At 41.9% G+C, this 18,596-nt stretch overlaps 1 protein-coding gene across 13 annotated transcripts in view; it reads left to right on the top strand.

The window, feature by feature from the left end:
• The window catches only part of kcnq2 (potassium voltage-gated channel subfamily Q member 2), a 146,006-nt gene that overhangs the window by 74,730 nt on the left and 52,680 nt on the right, over positions 1-18,596 (top strand). The window lies entirely within an intron of this gene.

Below are 18,596 nucleotides of genomic sequence, written 5' to 3'. Positions count from 1 at the left end.
TTGTGTTGCCGATGAACTACAGTTCCCATCAGCCCTAGCTGGCATAGCACATGCTGAGGAATGCTGGGAGTTGTAGTCCAGACATTTCCAAAAGGCTGTACTTGGTTCAGCCCAGACACAAAGTTTAATTGTTTTATATGATGGACAGTTATGGGAGGTTTATGTTGATATTTTATGCCTTATGTATGGATGGGTCCAATGTGTAATGGTTTGTGTTTTCATCTCATGTTCATGTGTTTTTATCTGTGTGTTTATCTGTGTGGCGTTCGAAGCCGAGCGAGCCAAACTGAACACGGCTATGTCTCTATCTCAGGGCATATGCCGTGGCAATAGATGCTGCAAATAATGTTTTCTTTGCATCTAATATTGCGTCCGCAAAGAACCGTCCGGCGGAGCTGTTCCGAGTTGTCAGAGGTTTGTTATATCCCGCCCCCCAAGACGGGATCCCTGACAACTCGGGAGCCCGCTGTGAAGCATTTGCTCAGTTCTTTGCGGACAAAGTCGCTTTGATCCGTTCTAGCTTTGACACCATATTAACGGCAGTCTCCGAGGATGTAGCAAGAGCACCTGCTTGTCCCATTTTGATGGATTTGTTTCAATTGGTTCAGCCTGAGGACGTGGACAAGGTGCTTGGAGAGGTGAGGGCTACCACATGCATCCTAGACCCCTGCCCATCCTGGCTGGTGAGAGAAGCCAGAGGGGGATTGGCCGAGTGGGTGAAGGTGGTGGTGAATGCCTCCCTTCAGGAAGGCATTTTTCCAGCGAGCCTCAAATTGGCTGTGATCAAACCGCTGTTGAAGAAGCCATCACTGGACCCCACTCAATTAGAGAACTTTTGGCCTATTTCCAATCTCCCCTTTTTGGGCAAGGTCATGGAACGTGTGGTGGCCACACAACTCCAGGCATTCTTGGTTGACACTGATTTTTTGGATCCGGTGCAGTCTGGCTTCAGGCCGGGGCATGGTACCGAGACAGCCTTGGTCGCCTTAGTGGATGATCTACGCCGGGAACTGGACAGGGGGAGTGTGTCCCTGCTAGTTCTGCTGGACCTCTCAGCGGCCTTCGATACCGTCGATCACGGTATCCTTCTGGGGCGCCTTGCCGGGATGGGTCTCGGAGGTACTGTTCTGCAGTGGCTCCGGTCCTTCCTGGAGGGTTGGTCCCAGATGGTGTCCTTGGGGGACACTTGCTTGGCCCCACAACCATTGACTTGTGGGGTCCCGCAGGGGTCAGTACTGTCCCCCATGTTGTTCAACATATACATGAAGCCGTTGGGAGAGATCATCCGGAGTTTCGGGGTGTGGTGTCATCTGTACGCAGATGATGTCCAGCTCTGTCACTCCTTCCCACCTGTCACTAAGGAGGCTGTCCAGGTCCTGAACCGGTGTCTGGCCGCTGTGTCGGACTGGATGAGGGCTAACAAATTGAAATTGAATCCAGACAAGACAGAGGTCCTCCTGGTCAGTCGTAAGGCTGAACAGGGAATAGGGTTACAGCCTGTGCTGGACGGGGTCGCACTCCCCCTGAAGACACAGGTTCGCAGTCTGGGGGTTCTCCTGGACTCATCGCTGAGCCTGGAGCCTCAGGTCTCGGCGGTGGCCAGGGGAGCCTTTGCACAACTCAGACTTGTGCGCCAGCTGCGCCCGTTCCTTGGGAGGTCTGACTTGGCCATGGTGGTCCACGCTCTGGTTACAGCTCGTTTGGACTACTGCAACGCTCTCTACGTGGGGTTGCCTCTGAAGACGGCCCGGAAGCTCTAACTAGTACAACGGGCGGCAGCCAGACCAATAACTGGGGCGGCTTACAGGGAGCGTACTACCCCCTTGTTAAGCCAGCTCCACTGGCTGCCGATATGCTACCGAGCCCAATTCAAAGTGCTGGTTTTGACCTATAAAGCCCTAAACGGTTCTGGCCCAATCTACTTGTCCGAACGTATCTCCTCCTATGAGCCAGGAAGATCCCTGAGGTCATCTGGAGAGGCCCTGCTCTCGGTCCCGCCTGCCACACAGGCGTGGCTGGTGGGAACGAAGGACAGGGCCTTCTCGGTGGTGGCTCCCCAGCTATGGAACACCCTCCCCAGAGATATAGGGCAAGCCCCAACCCTTTTGAGTTTTAGAAAAACCTTAAAAACATGGCTTTGTGCCCAGGCTTTTAATGAATAAATGATAAAGACGTCCCAGATTGTTATATGGATAAAGTTGGAGGATATTGGACGAACGGATTTTAAACACGTTTTATGTTTTATATTTTATACTGTATTTAATTGGTTGTATTTTTTATATGTTGTTGTTTTTAATGATGTATCGGCATCGAATTGTTGCCAATTGTACGCTGCCCTGAGTCCCTCCGGGTGAGAAGGGCGGGATAGAAATATTTGAAATAAATAAAAATAAAATAAACAAATAAATGGTTTTAATTGCATATTGTATTTTAATTTATGTTGTATCCACCTTGAGGAGAGGCGGGTAAGAAATAATAATAATAATAATAATAATAATAATAATAATAATAATAATAATAATAATATACTTTACTGGGATCTGCACGCATCATCCGAAAATACATCTCACAGTCCTAAACACTTGGGAAGTGTTCAACTTGTGATTTTGTAATACAAAACCCAGAATATATATCTTGTTTGCTGTGCCATACTATGTCTTTGTGTCAATAAAATAATGATAATAATAATAATAATAATAATAATAATAATAATAATAATAATACAAAGGAACATGTTTTCCACCCCTCATGTAAAGTATATGCTTTATAATTAGGCTCCCCAACAACTGTACTGCAATGGTGAAGAACACCAATGGAACTAAGGGTTGGATTCTCCCACCTCAAACTATCCATGGACTGGATACTTTCTCAGGTGGTATTGCTGTGCCCTTTGATGCGTGAGGATATATTCCACATTTCTACCCTTCATCCCCATGGGAGGAAAAGATGACTGGATAAAATTGCTATCAGTTGTCAATTCCAGCAGCTCCTAGAATTTCTGATAGGACCTGTTAAAAACAGACTCTTGTATCATGTAGCTGAGATGACACTGTCTTTTTTTCTCACTTTGGAGCAAGGAGGTAAGATTTTAAGAGCGACAATGGAATCTATACACTAAGATGGATCTGAACATTTAGTGAACTGGATTAGGCCTTTGGGTAGAGGTTTCTCTCCTGAGTTTTAGTGATCACAACTCTGTTGACCAAGAAAAAGTATGAACAGAAAACATGGGTATCCTTGGGCAACAAATGTAAGATACTCCACTTAGGCAGAAAAAATGAAATGCAAAGATACAGAATGGGGGACGGCTGACTTGACAGCAGTACATGTGAAAAAGATCTTGGAGTCCTTGTGGACAACAAAGTTAAACCTGAGCCTACAATGTGATGCGGTGGCAAAAAAAGCCAATGGGATTTTGGCCTGCAGAAATACAAGTATAGTATCTAGATCCAGGGAAGTCATGCCTTGGTCAGACCACATCTGGAATACTGTGTCCAATTTTGGGCACCACAATTGAAGGGAGATGTTGACAAGCTGGAAAGTGTCCAGAAAGGGGTGACTAAAATGATCAAGGGTGTGGAGAACAAGCCCTAAAGAACTGGGCATGTTTAGCCTGCAGAAGAGAAGGCTGAGAGGAGACATGATAACTATGTATAAATATGTATGGGAAAGTCATACGGAGGAGGGAGAAAGCTTATTCTCTGCTGCCCTGGAGACTAAAACGCGGAATAATGGCTTTAAAATACAGGAAAGGAGATGCCACCTGAACGTTAGGAAGAACTTCCTCACTGTGAGAGCTGTTCAGCAGTGGAACTCTCTGCCTTGGAGTGTGGTGGAGGCTCCTTCTTTGGAGGCTTTTAAGCAGAGGTTGGATGGCCATCTGTCGGGGGTGCTTTGATTGTGATTTTCCTGCTTCTTGGCAGGGGGTTGGACTGGATGTCCTGTGAGGTCTCTTCCAACTCTATGATTCTTTGATTGGGCTAAGCCCTACTTCTGTTTGGGGTCATAGCTACATTGCCATATAATGCAGTTTGAAACGCAGTTATATGTTCAATTTACACTCATAATGCCGTTTAACTGCATTGAACAGAATAATATTGGTCTCAACTGAACATAAAGTACAGTTTCCAACTGTGTTATATGGCAGTTTAGACAGGGCCAGACTACCTGCTAAAAAACCAAGCCCAGGATGGAAATGAGGCTTGCAGACTTCAGCAGGATGCAGAGAACAAGGGGTTTGAACAAATCTGTGTACAGGCAGCTTCTGAGTTACAAACATCCAACGTACAAATTACTCATAGTTAAGAACAGGGGTGGAACCAAATCTGTTTTGAGGTTAATTTGTGTGTTTTTTGGAAGTGCCTTAAACTGATGACAAAGCAGAAAACAGAGGAGATATACAGTGAGAAACATCGAATGACTAAGGATTAATCAGGACTATCCCTGTGAAATCAAGACAGTTGGAAGCTATGGGACAATTTGACCATCTAGATGTTTTTGGAATGGAGGCATAGATGACATATGCTGAGCATGGTCATCTAGCAACATCTATGGGTTTTTTAAAGTAAAGATGGGCCATTTGGTTTCTCAAGTAGAAGTTTTGGCTTTGGAAGACCCTCAGCAACTTTCCGCCTAATTTTCGATGGTTAGTTATGCGTCCTGTATTTACACATTTCATGAGTGATTGCTGTGAGGCATGTCTCCCTTCATACATTCACATCTTGAAGGGAAATTGAGACCTAGTTTTCACATACAGGGTAGAGCAATTTGGAGATGCTTCCCAATTAATAGTGGATTTTCCCCACATTTTAATCCTCATCATTATAGTTAATACTCTTTGGTACCCCCAAGTAAATGATGCATTGTCCAACACCTCCTCCTTATTTTCTTCCTAATGGCTGAACACTAGTATAAAAAGCTATAAGAAATCAATTGGATTTTGTGAGGTTGAATGGTAGTTGGGTTGCTGATTGCGGGAGTGAGAGATGTCTGCTCGAAATCTGATTCTTAATGTGTAACGTATCCAAGCAGACGATCTGAATCTATTTTTTGCCAATTGCAAAGCTCTGTTAAACTGAATATTTTCACGGGATAGGGCTATGTCTATAATTGTTAATCTTGCAGGAAGATTATTGTCTAATTTGCATTAGGCCCTCAGTGCCATCTGTTTTGCATCTGGGAGATTATGGGAGTTATAATTCAGCACATCTGGAGGGGGCTAGTTTTGGGAAGGCTGACATGTAGCCTAAGGCAAGATTGCACACGCCTTTCCCCTTTAAAGCTTCTACCATCCCTTCTATTTGTTACATTTTTTTACATGGAGGATAATGGATTCTGTTGTCTGGGTTCCATTGTTTAGATGGACTGCCATTTCACTTTAGCTATTGTTAATATTATTGACTATTCTAAAGCCTTCGACTATATGGATCATAATAAACTATGGCATGTTCTTGGTGGTATGGGGATACCAAGTCACCTTGTCTGTCTTCTGAGAAATCTGTATAAAGACCAAGTGGCCACAGTAAGAACAGACCACGGAACAACAGACTTGTTCAAGATTGGGAAAGGAGTACGGCAGGGCTGCATACTTTCACCCTCCCTATTCAACTTGTACGCAGAACACATCATGTGAAGTGCGGGGCTTGACGATTCCAAGGCCGGAGTTAAAGTTGCTGGAAGAAACATTAACAACCTTAGGTATGCAGATGATACCACTCTGATGGCCAAATGTGAGGAACAGCTGAGGAGCCTTATCACCAAGGTGAAAGAAGAAAGTGCAAAAGCTGGGTTGCAGTTAAACATCATGAAAACCAAGATCATGGCAACTACACTTATTGATAACTGGCAAATAGAAGGAGAAAACATGGAGGCAGTGACAGACTTTATATTTCTAGGTGCAAAGATCACTGCAGATGCAGACTGCAGCCAGGAAATCAGAAGATGTTTACTTCTTGGGAGGAGAGCAATGGCCAATCTTGACAAAATAGTGAAGAGCAGAGACATCACACTGGCAACGAAGGTCCGCATAGTCAAAGCAATGGTATTCCCCATAGCAACCTATGGATGCGAGAGCTGGACCATAAGGAAGGCTGAGCGAAGGAAGATAGATGCTTTTGAACTCTGGTGCTGGAGGAAAATCCTGAGAGTGCCTTGGACTGCAAGAAGATCCAACCATTCCATCCTCCAGGAAATAATTCCCAGTGGCTGCTCACTGGAGGGAAGGATATTGGAGGCAAAGCTGAAGTATTTTGGCCACATCATGAGAAGACAGGAAAGCTTGGAAAAGATCATGATGCTGGGGAAAATGGAAGGAAAAAGGAAGAGAGGCTGACCAAGGACAAGATGGGTGGACGGTATCCTTGAAGTGACTGGCTTGACCTTGAAGGAGCTAGGGGAGGCGACGGCCAACAGGAAGCTCTGGTGTGGACTGGTCCATGAGGTCACGAAGAGTCGGAGACAACTAAGTGACTGAGCAGTAGCATTGTTAATATTAACAGGCTTAATTACATTTGAGTATTTGAATGCTTGACTGGGAATTTGAAAGATTAGGATTGAAAATCCCACTTGGCCATGGACACCCACTTGATAACTGTGGGCAGGTGACACTTTCTCAGCCTCAGAGGAAGGAAATCTAAACAAGTCTTGTTATGAAACCCCTGTGATAGTTTCACCCTTGGATTTCCAGAAGTCAGAAACAAGAAATCCTGTTTTCCTGTCCAGTGGTATTTACTTGCACAGAGAGGCAGAGAGGGAGAGAGAGATGATTGGGAATCCCCTCTGTGATGCTCGAGGAGGGGAGGTTTCCCAGAAGCAAGGCTTCTTTCCAGAGATCTTCCTAGCTGAGAAGCAGACTGTGCCATTTCCCTGCAGGCAGATGACACAATATGGCAATCCTGAGCTCGGGGAAGCCAAGCGGAAGCTGGGACAGGGAGGTTGGGGGTATTTCCCTGGATGCTAAATGCAGCAGGCTCTGTCACTTTCCACATCCATGGTTTTCTCAATGCGCCAAGCAACCCCAGGCTAGCAATGTGCAGTGTGTAGATTCTCTTTAATGTTTAATGTGCTTATGGGAAACTGTGTGATATATGTTCGCTGAAAATAACACTGATCGGCCAGCCGGTCATGACCTTGTTTCGTTGCAGCTTGCACAAAAGGGTTTGTCAGCGATTACAATGAGCACTTAAATTAATTGCCATCAAGTCAGCTTTAATTTATGGCAACACTATAAATGATAGATCTCTGAGACACCCTGCCATCATCAGTCCTTCTCAAGTCATGCAAACACCATGCCCTCCAAGATTTCACAGATAAAAACTGGGACATATGTGGCTGTGCAACATCAGAGTGTGATCAAGGCAGCAAAGTCTCTAAGACAACCTAGGAGAGGCTGCAGCAGTTTGTTTTTGCCTGAGTCTACTAGGCAAGGCCAAATTTCCTCTTCCTCTTCAATCCCTCTTACTGAGTTCACTGAGTGCAAACTACTCTTCTGCTTAAAAAATCAATTTGCATCCATGGAAGTAAGCTGAGGACAAAGAAGCAAAGTGGGACAAGAAGAGAAAATTTGGGGTGCTTTAAAATCAGTTGTAAAAGTTGAAGAATAGAGGATTAATTGGGGTTATCCCTGCCAAATTTAAAAAGTTGGAGACTATGAAACTATGGGCTATGCCTTTCTTGATGGAGACGATCCATCTGAAATGCAGTCTTCTGGATTGTTGTGTGTATTCCAGGCAGTATGGCCATGTTCCAGAAGTATTCTTTCCTGATGTTTCGCCCACATATATGGCAGGCATCTTAGAGGTTGTGAGGTATGCCCAGAAAACATACATCAACCCTGTGATCCCGGCCATGAAAGCCTTTGACAACACAATGCAAACTGGTCTTTTCCTACTGGCTTCCACTTTATCAAATGTTTGTAACCTTTCTAATCAGTCATGTCATCTCATGATATGACCAAATCATGACAGCTTCATTAATAGTGTATAGTTTGAGCATTGGACTATGATATTAAGATCAGAGTTCAAATCCTTGTTCAGTCATGGAAACCCGCTAGGCAAGTCACACTCTCTCATCCTTCAAGTCAGGCAAAGGCAAAGGCTTTGTGTACAAATCTTGCCTAGAGAACCCTTTGATAGGTTTACTTTAGAGTCATCATGTGTTGGAAATGACTGTAGGCACACAACAGCAAACACTAGCTTTCGTTTGACCATTCTTGCTTCTAGGGCTTCAGGTCTGATTTGCTCTAGAACTGTCTTTTGTGAAGTCCAAAGACCTGTAAAACTCTTTTCGTATTTCAAAGGAGCTGACTTCCTTCCTGTCAGGCTTTTTCACTATGCAGCATTCATTGCATTTTTAGAAGATGCAGTTAAAAACCATTCCATGACACATAACCTCCCTCAATCCAGAACAAAAATTATGCAGCCCATTCTTACAAAAACCAGCATCAAAGATGATGGGCACAGCCTTTCATTAGGACTGCTGAAACAGGACATTCATTGTGCCAGCTTTTGATTTACCCAGAACTGTTCATCAGGCACAATGCTGCAAAAATTAGGAGACAAGGGAGGGGACAGAATCCAAAAATATGGCCGGGCACATTTGCTATTGTATGTGCCTTTGCAGCTGCAGTTCAAAGTATCTGCTTTCTGTTTTCTGGGATGCACAGTTAATGGTTTCTTTCCACCCCAACACAGCAGTGACCTGGCTAATATACTGGAAATAGCGCATTACCTTATTTGGAAACATCCATAGAGATGGCATCAAGTAGAGGAGATTGAGTATATTCCTGTCCTCTTCCACTCTGTTTTGGTGGGTCTTTAATTAAGGAGATTTTCAGGATTCTCTCTTTGAGAATTCAGAGTACAAACTGTCCTGAATGCTGTTTCCCAGAATAACCCACAAAGGACAGCATCCTTTGGTTTTTGCACTTCCCTGAATTATGCAATGCAGGTCTCAGTTTGAAAAAAAGAAAGGATTAGAACAATTTCAGAATGCATCTTTTGAGATAGAGCATTTATGAGAGCGTTATGTAAAAATACAATAAAAATGATATTGTCTTAGTTATTCAAATAAGGAATGATTCAATGATGGCAGGTCTACGGGCCCATTTCTGGCCTGTCACCCCCCCAGAGAAACGTGGACCCAAATCTGCAGTTTTGAATTTATTTTAATTGGTTGTGAAATGGTGGCCAATTTGTAAGTAAATCTCATTGATTCAATGGGTTTACTCTTGTTGAAAGTCATAAGGGGATTCAGATCACTGACTCCCAAACAACACAAATTCAGAAGTAGCAGGAAGTATGCTTGTTTTGAAAAGTAGATATTAAAATGTTTAATAATGTAGAGAAGCCCTTCAGCCTTTAAAAAAGTGAATTGTCACTGCTGAAAGCTTTTAGTAGTGTATCGACATTGCACAACCACAGCATTTAAATCCCACCTTCTATTATTTAGGCAGGTATTTGGGATTCTCCACTCCTCTAAATTACAGCATTAAGAGTTTTTCTGGCAGATTCTAAGTGCTTCACGAAATTACAAATCCCAAGATATTATAGGAAGGAGCCATGGCAGTTAAAGCAATACAACAGTGCTATAATTGCATCATAATGGGAAGCATGAGGAAAATCAATTCCCCTTTATTTTCTTTTTTCTTTTTCTTTTGCCTGGAAAAAGAGTGATCTGGGACACTGGAATGCCTTGAGGTCATACCTTGCCCACCTCAGTCTTAAATACATACTAAAAATTCAGACACCAGTGTGCAAATGGAACAGGGGAATGATACTTTGATACCATGGCCATTATACTTTCTGTTACCATGGTACTTTTTAAAAAGGTGTCTGCTATTTAAAAGGACTAAAAATCACATTGGATGTACCAGTGCCTTTGTATATGCTTCAAGGGAATCCTGTATGAAGTTGGACAAAGTTGACAATCTTCTTAGTCCTTACTATCAGGGGTGAGAAGTGTTTTTTGTGATGGCCCCTTGTTTGAGGAATTATTTATTTATTTACAGTATTTATATTCCGCCCTTCTCACCCCGAAATGGGACTCAGGGCAGATAACATTGTACACATATAAGGCAAACATTCAATGCCATATGAACACAGAAACAGAGACAGAGACAGAGGCAATTTAAACCTTCTCCAGCTTCCTGAGGGTATGCTTGATTCCGGCCACAGAGGGAGCAGCTGCTTCATCATCCACTGCGACGGCACTTCCTCATTCCAACAGCGGCTGGATGATTATTATGGTCCTGTAAATTAGCCTCCCCACATATAAGTGGTACCTAAATTTCCTACTTGATAGATGCAACTATCTTTCGGGTTGCTTAGGTCAGCAACGAGCAGGGGCTATATTTTATTTTTAATTGTCGGGTGCTCACCCCGACATGGGCTGGCCTCGAACTCATGACCTCTTGGTCAGAGTGATTTATTGCAGCTGGCTGCTAACCACAGCCCGGCCCCAATTATCTCCTAGGAGACAGCTGCCTCATATCACTCACCATTTAAAGTGGGCAATCTAGCAGCATCTGGGGCTCCATTGCCATCCCATGGTGGTCCATGATATCAAATTGCATCTAAATTGCATGAGATCATATTGCATGAGATCTAAAATGGGCAACCAGAAGTTGGATGAGGTTCCATAAGAGGCCTTAAGGAATTGCATGGGTACAACTGAAGACAAAGAACCTCACAGTTTATCACTTTTTAGTTTTCAGTTGAGTCTGTGGGCTTTTGTGGGGCTGGTTGTTGGAAAAATGCCCTAAATTAGTGGTTCTCAACCTGTGGGTCCCCAAGTGTTTTGGCCTACAATTCCCAGAAATCCCAGCCAGTTTTCCAGCTGTTAGGATTTCTGGGAGTTGAAGGCCAAAACATCTAGGGACCCACAGGTTGAGAACCCTAAATTGTCTGCTTTCAACCCACAGGCCCCGATTCCTACCCCTGACTTAAGCTATCTTTAAATACTTGAAGGAAGGTTGAGTTGCAGATATGGCATGATGATGATGATGATGATGCTGATAAATAATGATACTGGCTGAAGAATCAGTACAGTTAATAAATACGGGACTATTGATATAGTAGCTTTGTGCTGCCATGTATCCATACATCACTTATTAGAAGCAAGCTCCTTAAAAAAAGAAACATCAAGAGTTTTTTTCCCCAGTCTACATCTTTGACAATTGATCAGTGCCTGTGCATCCCTTCAATTATATTTTGCAGCAAACCAGTTTTTCATCTCATTTGGAGGCTTCTCGGTAGGGATGCTTCAGTAATTTGTGTTCAATTTCCAACATGAATATTGACGTTCCACTGGTGCAGAGAGATATCTTCTATTTTCCATGTGGCCAGTCCTAGCTGATTTGATTTCTATCAAGGGCCTGGTGGCTGGGGAGTTGAGGAGATGCTGGATATGCATATTCTGGAGCATGGAGGAGGAGGGAAAAAATAGGTGGGATCAGATGGAAATATCTCATGCCACCTCCTTGTCAGCAAAGATTGAAAAGAGTCATGGCCAAACTGTCAAATTACCTCTCATCAGCTTTTTTGTGTTGAAGTGAGGGATGTCCCTTTCTTTCTGCGTGGAGGTGATATATGGAGTTTTAAAAGAAGCTCCTTGTCCAAAACTGAAGAGGTTCCTCACCCAATTGACTGCACTGAAATTATCAGCACAAAAGAAGAAATAGTGTGCATAAAGGGGGAAAAGGTATGGGCACTCTTGTGAAGAAATGAGAAAGCAGAAAGGCAGAACAAACAGTAGCATTCTGGAGATACATGTGAAGACCTTTAAAATCTGTGGGATATCCAAAGAAGGATCTTCACTCTTTTCTAATCATTGGCTCTTTAGTATTTCAGTCTCTCTCTCTCTCTGTGTGTGTGTGTGTGTGTGTGTGTGTGTGTGTTAGTGCACACCAAGGACCTGTCCATAACCTTCTTAATCCCACCCAGAAAGAGGGACTCAGTTTGCCATTTCAAGGGGTCTAGGGGAGTTTCAATCTCCAAATTTGTTATGTAAACTTTTAAAACTTGTTATGTAAGCTTTGAAATGCCCTTGCAAACACTGTATTTAAGAACAATATATAAAATTTAAAAAAGCATCGAGTAATCTGTGAATCAAAACATTAATTTAAAACAATTAAAAATATATTTGATGCATATTAAACCTTGTTAATAAATGCAGCATGCATCTTGAACATCTTTCTGCCCCAAAAGAAGCTACAGAATGTGAATGAAAAGCCTGTGTTTGTCACTGAGAAAAGAGTAGAGAAGAGCCCAGGTGAGCTCCTTTGAGACTGAGAGTTCAGCAGCTACTAAGACTGGATCTACACTGCCAGATAATGCAGTTTCAGAATGCAGATGTGATATGTTGGACTGGATTATATGGCAGTGTAGACTCATATAATCCAGTTCTTACCTGAGAAGGCTCCCTCTCCAAATGAGTCTGTGAGCCTGGTGGGACTCAAAGGACATCTTCCTCAATTATTGTAATACTTGGACAAGACATTTAGATGAATACATCATTAAATACTACTAAAACATTTTGATATTCAAAAGCTGAGACATGTCCAAAGGAGGGCAAAGTGGTGAAAAATGTGGAAACCACTGTCAGAAAGTGGCTTGTGCAGTTGGATATGTTTAGCTTGGAGAAGAAAAAATTAAGAGATGATATGATAGCCATGAAAGAATACAGTAAAGTTTCGCTTATCCAACCTCTGCTTATCCAACATTCTGTATTATCTGTCTACCTCTTAGTAGTCAATGTTTTCAATACATTGCGATATTTTGGTGCTAAATTCATAAATACAGTAATTACTACATAACGTTACTGTGTATTAAACTGCTTTTTCTGTCGATTTGTTGTAAAACATGATGTTTTGGTACTTAATTTGTGAAATCATAACGTAATTTGAAGTTTAATAGGCTTTTCCTTAATGACTCCTTATTATCCAACATTTTTGCTTATCCAACGTTCTGCCGGCCCGTTTATGTTGGATAAGCGAGACTCTACTGTATTTGAATGAACATGGAGGAAGCTTGTTTTCTGCTGCCCCAGAGACTAGGGCATCGTGGAGCAATAGATTCAAACGGCAGGAAAGGAGATTTCACCTGAATATTAGGAAGAACTTTTTGACAGTAAGAGCTATTTGACAGTGGAATATGCTGTTTTGGAGTTTGGTGAGCTCTCCTCCTCTAGAGGTTTATAAACAGAAATTTAAAGGCCATCTGTAAGGAGTGTATTGTCTGAGTGTTCCTGTGTGGAGGAATGGAATTGGACTGATTGGCTTTTGGAGTCTCCTTCAACTATATTATTCTATGATTCTGTGTCTTCCAGTGGTCCTGACTTGACTGGGGCTATCCCATTTAATCCTCTGTCCCACTTTTATCAGACGCTTTAAAATATCCCCGTGTCCTTGCTGCACTTCCCACTTTCCACCTTTGTCCTCAGCTTAGTCCTGTTGCTGCAAACTGAGTTCTATGTGCAACAAGAGTTTGCACTGTATTAACTCAATGTGGATGGGGAAGAGGAGAGAAAAAGTGGAAATCTTGCCCTTTCTTGTAGTCTCAGGTGAAAGCAAACTGCTGCAGCCTCTCCTAGCATAACTGCTCTTCTTCACTAACAAGGTTGTTGTGTGTGCTTTTGGGCTGTATGGCCATGTTCCAGAAGTATTCTCTCCTGACATTTCTCCCACATCTATGGCAGGTATATACCTTACAACCTCTGTGGATGCCTGCCATAGATGTGGGCGAAACATCAGGAGAGAATACAGTACTTCTGGAACATGGCCATACAGCCCGAAAAACACTCAACAACCCTGTGATTCCGGCCATGAAGGTCTTCGACAACACATTCACTAACAAGTTTAGTCATTTTGACCATAGTTTGCTGTTGTATTACCCCAGTGTCCTTTTTTTCATCTGTGAAATGTTGTATGATCTGCTGTATGCTGAAATTTAGCAGCAGTTTTTATTTGTCTGTTAAAATAGCAAACCTTCTTGCATTGCCTAGGCACTTGAGTCCCAGTCTTGCCCATTGCTATATTTCTAAACATACTTGGATTTTAATAGCAAAACAGAGTTTAAGTTCTTTGTAGAAACAAATGGACCCACAACATGTCTGTATCAGCTTCTATAAGTCTTTTAATTTTTACCCTTTGGCTGTTGCGGGGCAGGGCTTGTGTTGTTTAAATTATATTGTTATAAAATGCACAAGACCTTCACAAGCCAGTACAGTGATGTGTGTAATAAAAATGTGTGTCATAAAAATAGATGCAAAGGTGTTCATTAAAAAGAAAGAAAGGTATGTTTGCTTGTGATATGATATGCCAGATTAAAATAGGTCAAATCACAACGGTGAGAAGCAAGGTTGAAAACACAAAGATTGAATGTTTTTAGACACCACTTAGTTGACTGAAACCGAAGACTTATTGTGTATATCTACAAACATCTGCATGGTTTTAATTATGTGTTAAAAAAATCACAGCTTCTATAAACAAGGTTTGTGTTGAGTGACTTTAGTGAATTCATCAGTGTTGGTCTCCAAAGTTGTAACATTTTGGATTTTAACTTGCAGTTTATTATACTCTCTTTATTTTTGTTCTGGCTGAATATAAACAACTGCTTCATTCATTTTCCCCTGTTATATCCATTTCCTTTAGGGTGATCACACACTTTGGGCATACAAAATGTCTCCAGTGTATGTTTGAAAATGTAATCATTCTTTTCAAGGCCTCCAGGACCAATGGATTTACTTTATCTCCATCTCATGTTACTTCTAATTGTGATTTACAGCTAATTTTGTAGCCAAAAATAACATCTATAACATTTGTTGGATCAAAAAATTGACGTGTGTAGCCTCCTAATATCTCATGAAGCCAATGCATCCTCTTTTCTCCCAACAGTTATTTATGGGTGCTTTTAAGACTTGTTGCAGTCAGTAGTTTCTCTACACTGGCCAGACATACTGGTTTCAATCAGAAGTATCTTCTGGACATCTAGGAACTTCTGATGAGCAATGCAGGGCAAAGTTGGTTAACCTGGTTTTGTCCTGTGATACGTGAAGTTGGATAATGCTCTGAAGTTTTGGTGAAACTCTGGAATAGCCTCACACTTTGGAGTTAGTGTGGATAGATGGACTAGCTCGAATTCGGACCCGTCCACTAATCACATGGGCTAGTGCTTGGGTAGTGTTGTATCCATCACTGCAATAGATAGCCAGAAAGCTCCTGGCTGCAACTGGTCATCTTTGCAGACTTCAGAGCATGTGACAAGGGAAAAAGAGGAGAGGCACCTTGCTCATGCTGATATCAGAAATAATACCTATCAAAATCCAGGAGCTCTGTGGCAAGATGTTGCCACAACACAGAACAGCAAAGGTAAGGGTGACCATCCAGTAGGACCAAACCAGTTTCCTCATGACTGGACAGTTTGGGCTACCACTGTGGCTGTGAATCAAACGTGGACCACGAGAGCAGCTCTGCAGAATCAGGGGCTCATCCAGAGTAGACATGCTTTACACAGGTCCCAGTTTAGGTGATTATGTAGATGAGCCCAGTGTGGTCTTGGGTAATAAGTCAAAGAGGACAGAAGCTTAGCATCTATTCCCAGAATGGGTACTGGGCTTTGGCCACTGATACCATCTTTTCATCACCAACTGATGATAGGGAAGAGAAGATTTTGCACAATATTCACAAACATAATCAACACTAAGTTGGGCTTTGCATGCAGACTTCTGCATGAAGGTAGAAAAGAAAACACTACTTGCTTTGAATGTTGCTGTTCTCACCACTTGCCTCTTTTCCAAGCCCCAGGAATGTTTTGGAACTATCCAAAAATGTTTATGTCTAAAAGAACATCTTGGACTTTTTGTTATCACAAGGGTCTTTCTTATCCATGTGGGAAAATCAAATAATAGCTGACTCCGGAAGCAACTATGTATATTGAGTAAATGTTCAAAATCTTAGGATCAAATTCTAATTTGTATACTTTTGGAGAGTTATTAATGCATAGTAGTGTATTTTACTGCAGACTCTGATGAGCAGCATAAAAAAGACTTTGAGATCTTTCTGCAAAACACCCACTTGTCCTCACCTTTGCAAATCCTTCACGTTTAGTACAAATGGTGCTGAAAACTGGCGGGTGAACACGACTTTCAATAGCACTGCCCTGGTGTGTGTGTCTGAGCAGATTCCTGGCTCACGCACCATGCCATGCCCATCTGTCAAGGGAAGGGAAGGGAAAGGACGGGAAGGGACTGGAGTGTTGGAGTCTCTTCTCTTTCACAAGAGCTTGTTGGCAAGGAAAGGATCAGCGACTCCTTTGTTGAAGTCTGTTGCTAAGGCAGCACACTAAGAAAACAAATTATGTAAAATGCAAGCACACATAGGCACACAGTCTCCACGAGTGCACTTAAGGAGATTACACTGGCTGACACACATTTTGGTGCCTCAAATGATAGATCTGTTTTTGGGTAAATTTGATCTGCTGGTTCCAAAAATGCCACCAGTCTTCCCTTATCAGATCTAGGTTTTGTGATACAGAACATATCCCATCTACCAGTCATCATCTGCTCACCCATAGAAAATCATAATAACCATATCTGAGAAACTAAAGTTAATGTGGTCTATCCAATGCAATTTTCTGAATCAGTGCTCCTAATAACCCTAGGAACAGACATAAAAACCAAGGCACCAATAATTTGTTTTTTGTTGGGCTGTGTTATTTATGTCAGACCAGGGGCATAGCTACAAGGAGGGAGGTGAAAACATTTGCTCCTCAGTATGAATTCTGTGCCTCCTTTTCTTTGATTCTCCAAATAGCCAGCATTTCAGTTACTTAAAACACAGCTGTTTTGAGTTATGCACAAGAAGAAAAGTAGGGTATAGCTCAAACTCAAAAATTCATAAACTTAAACTGAGCATTTAGAATAGAGTTTAGTGCATGGTGTAGTGGTCTGAGTGTTGGACTATGGCTCTGGAAACCAGCATTTGATTGTGTGTTCTGCCGTGAGATCCACTGGGTGACTAGATGTTAGAAATCAGGAGAGTCAGGAATGTTCATCTGCCAGGAGTGCTTTGATTGGCAGACCAGGGTTGGACTTGTGACATCTTCCATCTCTATGATTCTTTGTCCTTCGTTGAGTGGCACACCCCCAGCTTTGAAAAGCCTTGTGATAGGTTTGTGTTGAAGTCAACATAGGTTGAAATGACTTGAAGGCACACAACAACCACATCTTCAGGAAAGAGGCCGGGAATGTCACCAAGGGAATATGAATGGGACAAATGTAAGAATTGTGTGAATGATTTTCAGTGTCTTATTCTCCACAATGCTAGATATTTAAGGATTGAAGGAAAACTTCATGGGAAGAGTAGAATTCCTATCTAGTGGGGCAAAGGACTTATTTTGCCCCCCATCCCACCCTGTAGCTACAGTCCTATGGGGAAGAAGTAGCTACATTCTAGAATCAAGGAGGCAATTTGGAACACAGTGGTGAGGTTTCAGGTTCTTATCTTAACTTTTCTAATGGGTTTTCAAATGGGACATCTTCTGTGGGCATGTGTATGGGTTAGGAATCAAGAAACCTTCTCTGCCTGATGGTTCTCATAATTCTTTGGCAGAAGCCTGGTTATTGCAATTGACAGAACAGTAATTTGTAGTAGAAATATAACTTAACTTGATCATGGAGATTTTGTGAATGTCTTTGCTGACTGTTGTGACTGAAGCAAAGGGGTATTACTTTGAAGAATCCAAGATTAGACAGACATATCAGAATATAAATTTCATGGCCATCCTAAATCAATGATCTTAAGATGATGTTGGAAATCTTATTTTATGTTATGTGGCAATTTATCTGACTTAGTCTGAAAAAAACCTGCCATTGTTTATTTAAACATATATTGTGAAGTTAGTTTGTATCACTGCAGTCTAAACTATGTGGGTACAGTATATGGCTCTGTTTGTGATAGGAATTTGGAACAAAATACTTGTGGTTCTTTCCCAATTCTACAAGCACATGTTGCCATCAATGTCTAAAAACAATTCTTGTCCGATATATGTGGACAATTTGGCATTTCCAAATACATTTTCTTAATTAACAGTAGACTGTCAAAGTTCTCAAGATGTTCTCAAAAAGTGTCTGAGATGGATGCATCTATGTTGTTAGAGGTGCAGGGGTAAATTCTATAGTTCAAGTACTCATAATGTCATCTCCAGTAGCTAGAGCATCCTTGATAGAAGTGGAAAAAAAGTGAGAAAATGTCTTGCCTCTGATCACTAGAGATAAGATTGAAGATGGTGGGCCAGATCATAAATAGCCTGTGGGCTAGACATCAGGTCAATTTTCTAGAGCAACAATGTGCATGCACACTGATTTACATCCCAATACCAACAGGAATGTTATGATGATCACTGGATGGTATCAACATTGCTTAATTGGTGAAGATTTGTGAAGATTGTGAGCTGGAGTTATGATAGGCTTATCCAGTTATATTAAGATTCATTTCAACACTGATGTATTTAATGAATTGGCAGTCTGTAAACTCTAGCAAATAGTAGAAGTATAGGTTCCAAAACGAATGTTAAACATTATCCAAATTAAAGCAAAAGGCA

Source organism: Anolis carolinensis, chromosome 4 (assembly GCF_035594765.1).
Source record: "Anolis carolinensis isolate JA03-04 chromosome 4, rAnoCar3.1.pri, whole genome shotgun sequence".
NCBI classification, from domain to species: Eukaryota; Metazoa; Chordata; class Lepidosauria; order Squamata; family Dactyloidae; genus Anolis; species Anolis carolinensis.
The sequence above is the reverse complement of the archived record's forward strand: the minus strand, read 5'-3'. Positions and strand labels throughout refer to the sequence as shown.